The sequence below is a fragment of the Gorilla gorilla genome, chromosome 20 (genome assembly GCF_029281585.2).
Source record: "Gorilla gorilla gorilla isolate KB3781 chromosome 20, NHGRI_mGorGor1-v2.1_pri, whole genome shotgun sequence".
Lineage (NCBI taxonomy): Eukaryota > Metazoa > Chordata > Mammalia > Primates > Hominidae > Gorilla > Gorilla gorilla.
The window spans coordinates 43,142,178-43,147,971 of NC_073244.2; the positions used below are offsets into that span (position 1 = coordinate 43,142,178).

At 56.2% G+C, this 5,794-nt stretch overlaps 1 pseudogene; it reads right to left on the reverse strand.

Moving 5' to 3' along the window:
• Positions 1-4,070: 4,070 nt before the first annotated feature.
• On the reverse strand, positions 4,071-5,032 carry LOC134757739 (neurotrophin-4-like; annotated as a pseudogene).
• Between the last annotated feature and the right edge of the window lie 762 nt (positions 5,033-5,794).

Consider the following 5,794-nt stretch of genomic DNA (forward strand, 5'->3'; position numbering starts at 1 on the left):
TCCACAGTGGTCCCCGAAGCCTGGGGTTCCCAGCCCCAGAGCTCAGAGGTGAAGGAGGTGCTACAGCTCTGGTGACCACTGGTTGTTTCCCAGTCTTCTCCACGCCACCCTTTCCCAAAACAACAAAACAAAACAAAACAAACAAACAAAATTGGGCCTGGCGCAGTGGTTCATGCCTGTAATCCCAGCACTTTGGGAAGCCGAGACGGGCGGATCACAAAGTCAGGAGATCAAGACTATCCTGGCTAACACGGGGAAACCCCGTCTCTACTAAAAAATACAACAAATTAGCCAGGCGTCCTGGTGGGCGCCTGTAGTCCCAGCTACTTGGGAGGCCGAGGCAGGAGAATGGCAGGAACCCGGGAGGCGGATCTTGCAGTGAGCCGAGATCGCGCCACTGCAGTCCAGTCTCAACAACAGAGCGAGGCTCCGTCTCAAAAAAAAAAAAAAAAAAAAAAATTGATTGGAACATCCTCCAAGATGCAAGACTCTCAGTTCCTCAGAGTTCTACAGGAAGGATGGCAGAGTGCAGTTGCCCAGAGTTGAAGTCCCATCTCTGCCATTTGTTGGCTGTGTGACCAGGCACAAATCATTAATTTCTCTGAGCCTGTATTTTACCATCTGTTGCTATTGAGTAATAGTAGTTGACTATTTTCTATTTTTATTTTTATTTTATTTTATTTCATTTTTTTTTTTTTTTGAGACGGAGTCTCGCCCTGTCACCCAGGCTGGAGTGCAGTGGCGTGATCTCGGCTCACTGCACCTATGCTTCCCGGGTTCAAGCGATTCTCCTGCCTCAGCTTCCTGAGTAGCTGGGACTACAGGCGCGCACCACCACACCCAGCTAATTTTTTTTTTTTTTTAGTAGAGACAGGGTTTCACCATGTTGGCCAGGCTGGTCTCGAAGTCCTGAACTCAGGTGATGCACCCGCCTCGGCCTCCCAAAGTGCTGGGATTGCAGGCATGAGCCACTGCGCCTGGCCGAACATTTTTAATGTTTATATTATTATTATTATTATTATTATTATTATTACTTTTTGAGATGGAGCTTTGTTTTTGTTGCCCAGGCTGAAGCGCAATGGCGGGATCTTGCTCACTGCAACCTCCGCCTCCTAGGATCAAGAGATTCTCCTGCCTAAGCCTCCCAAGTACCTGGGAGTATAGGCATGCACCACCACGCCCGACGATATTTTGTATTTTTAGTAGAGATGGGGTTTCTCCATGTTGGTCAGGCTGGTCTGGAACCCCTCACCTCAGCTGATCCACCCACCGCAGCCTCCGACAATTACAGGCGTGAGCCACCGCGCCCAGCCGTCCACCCTGTTTTCTACCAGAGTTCTGTACTGTGACTCTGTAGAAAATGGTTTGGAAGCTGGACCCACCCTGTGTGTGTGTGGTTGCCCTGAGCCCACAGAAAGACACCTCCAGAGTGCGGATTGAGAAGCCTTTGTTGTGGGAGGATCGGGGTGTCTGAGGGCCCCGGGAGTCGGGATGGGCTTGGAAGGCTGGGGGGAGGGGCCTTTGAGGAAGAGGAGGCCTGGAAGCGGGGGTCATCGCAGGTCAAGGGGTGGTCCTTGGGACCCCCGCAGTCAGTGGTGCTGCGGCGGCAGCGTGCACATTGACAGCTGAGAGCCACGGCGTAGGAGACCACGGGGTTCACGCCGCGCGGGCAGCCAGGGAGCCGGATGGACTCGAAGCGCACATCGCGGTAGTTGCACACCACCTGAGGCAGGGGCGGCAGGACCCCCTGCAGCACGCGGGTCTGGAAGCCGTGTGAGTGGGGGAATGAGCTTGTGCCTGGGGCCGGCGCCTCAGCTGAGCTCCCCAGCTGCCCCCACAGGTCTCAGACTCAGGAGTCCAGGAAGCCCTCTGTTCCTGCCCTCCCACACCCCATTCCGCAGCCCCTGACCAGAGAGGCAGACCACCCTTCCTCCCCGGCTGCCTCTGTGGGTCTGGCCCTGAGGTGGCAGCACCTGCCCCGGCTCCGGGCAGCTCACCATGGTGGGGCAGTAGCCGGCACAGATGGTGGTGTTGACGGTGATGCACACGGGGCAGCCCTCCTTCTCGACAGCCAGGGTGGCAATTGATGGGGCGGCACCGTGGCCGAAGCGGCTCCTTGGATGCCCATGTCCCGCCCATGCTCAGCAGCAGCAACAGCAGCAGCCCCTGGGGCAAGGACACTGCTTCACCCGGGTCTGAGACCGCAGCCCCGAGTCCTGGCCTTCCCATCCCGCGTGGTACACCACCCACAAAGACCCAGAGACCCTTCCCGGCATCTCCTATTCAGGACCCACCACCCCGACACCTGCCTTTCAGAGCCCACCCCACAGCCCAGAGGACCTGAGATACCCCAACATTTCAGATCCCCACCCTCAGGAACTGCCCCACCTGAAGCTTACTGGGGGTCACGCTCCTCCAGAAAGAGGCCTCCTTCCACAGCTCACACTGGTCTGCCCCTTCTCATGCCAGTGATGGCCTGGAAGGAGGTGGAAGGTGCCCAGGGGCCCTGCAGTCTTTCCTGGAACATCTCCATCTTTGGTGCCTGGAAATGTGGATCTACCCTACCTTTGACATGTCTCTCTCTTAGCGGGATATCTTCCGCAAGCACTGGGAATGTGGACATGGAAAGTAAATTGAGTCTCCGTGGGGGAGTGAGACAGGGAGTGAGGGGTGTTGGACGCGGCACGGGAACCCGGCCGGAGTCAGCGGACCCAATGGGCTGCTCTCTCTCAGATACAGTTCCCCTTCCTCCCTCCAGGGGGCGCCAGGGAACACAGGGCCCTCACTGGCCCTGGGGACTGGGTGACGTCAGGGGTGAGCCTCTTGTGATTGGCTCCCTCACCCTGCGTAAGGTCAAAGGGAAGAAAGGACAACCCCCGACCCCAGGAGCCACTGTGGCTCTGGCCCATTGTGCCGGCCTTCGGGCCCTCAGGGAGGCGAGGGTGCGAGAGCCTCGAGTTCGAGGCCGACCTCCTCCAAAAAAACTTTCTTTTTATCGTTCCCTATATAACAACAAACCATAAAGGGAGGACGCCTTGATAGGAAGAAATGACATCTTCCTAAGTGTTTTTAAATTACTTCAATGTATCTTTTTTTTTTTTTTGGGAGACCGAGCCTCGCTCGGTCCTCGGGGGACCTCCCTGCCTCTCAGCCATGGCGGTTGTCACCTGTGGTAAACAGAATGGCGGGAGCAAGTGGGATGTCCCACTACTCGGGCTGAGGCAGGAGAATCACAGGAACCTAGGAGGTGGAACCTCCTCGCCCAGGAGGGGCGCGGCTTCGGACTTAGTTTCTGCCCAATGAGAGAGGGCCTCCCCGTGACTGTGCTGCCAGGTTAGCCACTTGACCCTGGTGCCCCCAACGAGGGATTCAGCCCGAGCCCCACCTCTCCCTTAGGGACCTCCGCCCACTCTACCCTCAAGCCAGGATGCCCGGAGCGCTCCCCGGAAATGCGTGTGCTTCAGGTGATTTAACTGATCATTGAATAGGCCCGCAGGAGGTGTGTCCTGCCCCCGAGGCCGCAGCCTCGGAGGACATTATCTGGACTTAGTCCCTTTCCCGCGATGCCATCAAGCTGGACAATTTTAAGGTCTGTTTCTTTCCCAATGTAGGGTATAGGTTGGCACAGGGAAGAGGGCTAGAAACCTGACTTGAGCTCCCCGCCCAGGGCTGAACTCTCCAGCATCCTGATCGCTTCTCATTCAACCTTGCTTATACTCCCCGTGTGATCGGTAGCTCTTTATCTCAAAACAGAATATTCGAAGCCAACCCCTGCCTGCTCTCACCAAGTAAGATTTCTCATTTGAACCCCAGCTCCCAGATACTTAAAGGCCTTCCGTAGACCATGTCCTCAAGGTCCCCTGGCCATCTGCTTGCATGTTCCAGTTTCTCTCCTCCCCCATGCACATCGTGAAATGTGCCCTCCCACTCCCCAGGATGAGCAAGGTGGTGTCCTCTGTGACAGAGCAGTCAGCAACTTAACACCAAAGGTCACCAATGATCAAATCCATGAGAGTTGATCCGAGGAGTTATGTATTAGGGCTACGAAAGAGTAAACACTCAGTAAATAGTGGCTATTATTATTATTATCATCATCATCATGATTACCCTCAAGTTCCCCCGGGAGAGCTCCTATTCAACCTTCAAAACCCCACGTTGGTGCACCCATCCTACAGAGATTGAGCTCAAATTCAGAGAGTTGTGATTTTGCCATGATTTGATGAGTTCCCCAACTGGGGTCCGTCCGTAGAGCAGCTGGGCCAACCCTGACGTCTCTCAGCATCCAGCTCTGTTCTTTTTCTGCCTGACCAGTTCCTGGGTATAAGTCTCAGGCCCGGCCAGTCCGGCTGAGGAGTGTGCAGACACAGGCAGTGCCAGTTTGAATCCATCGCCAGTCCACACGGCCCTGGGCATCAGCGGTCAATGCCCGCACATAGGACTGCTTGGCCTTGCACTCAGACACCCAGTGCCCCCCGGTCCACACCCCGGCGGCAGCCTCTCCACCTACCCCTGGGCCACCTTCTTCAGAGTTATCGGCCTCGAAGCAGGTGACAAAGAAGTGTTGGCGGAGGGAACTGCCGCCAGCTGCAGGCACCTCGCCCAACACCTCCACCTCGAGCACAACCAAGTCCACAGCGGTCCGGGGGTCTGTCACCCAGCCAGTGACTGCATCGCACACGGCCAGCTCACCCTGATGACTCGCCGGCGAAGTATCGCTGACCCCTCGCTGGCTGCGGTTGGCCCGGGTGCCTGCTGACTCCCGAAAGGCCCCAGTCTCCAGCAGGAAGAGCAGAGGGGGCCCGGCAGCGGCACCCCTAGACAGGACCACTCGGGGGAAAAGAAGGTCCCACTTTGTAGTAGGAAAAGGGGACAATGTCAAGGGTGGGGGTTAGGACTCCATTGACACAGCGGGGAGGAAGAAAATGAGGGGGATGCAGAGGGAGCCTGGGGGAGCGGGAGCATCTCTCAGAGCACATGGAAACAGGGAAAAGGAGGCTGGGATTAGAGAAGAGGATAAACACTTCAGTGGGGACAGAAGTTTGGAACCCCAGGGGAGGCCTGCCTGCCAGGATTATGGGGAAGCCCTTGCTCTAGAAGTTTGGGGGACTCCATGTACAGGACTTGCATCACACCCAACTTGTAGATTAAGAATAAATATTCAACAACTACAGGTCAGGCACTATGGCTCACACCTGTAGTCCCAGCACTTTGGGAGGCTGAGGCGGGTGGATGACTTGAGGTCAGGAGTTCGAGAGCAGCCTGGCCAACACTGTGAAATCACATCTCTACTGATAATACCAAAATTAGCTGGGCGTGGTGCTGCGCTCCTGTAATCCCACCACTTTGGGAGGCCGAGGCGGGCGGATCATGTGGTCAGGGGATCGAGACCTTCCTGGCTAACACGGTGAAACCCCGTCTCTACTAAAAATACAAAAACTTATCTGGGCTTGGTCGCGGGCCCCTGTAGTCCAAGCTACTTGGGAGGCTGAGACAGGAGAATGGAGTGAACCTAGGAGGGGGAGCTTGCAGTGAGCAGAGATTGCGCCACTGCACTCCAGCCTCCACGACAGAGCGAGACTCCATCGCAAAAAAAAAAAAAAAAAGAAAGAAAAAGAAAACAGGGTGGAGATGGAGGATGACCTCCAGCTCAGGGGGTGTCCATGGTCTGGCCTTCTGTGGGGAGAAGGAAGGCCACATGATCTGTGTGGCCCAGGTGGCAGGGCCTCAGCCTTCTAAGCCGAGCTCCCTCTTCCTCCCTCTGACGTTGGCACTGGCAGTGCAGGTGGGGCGGAGG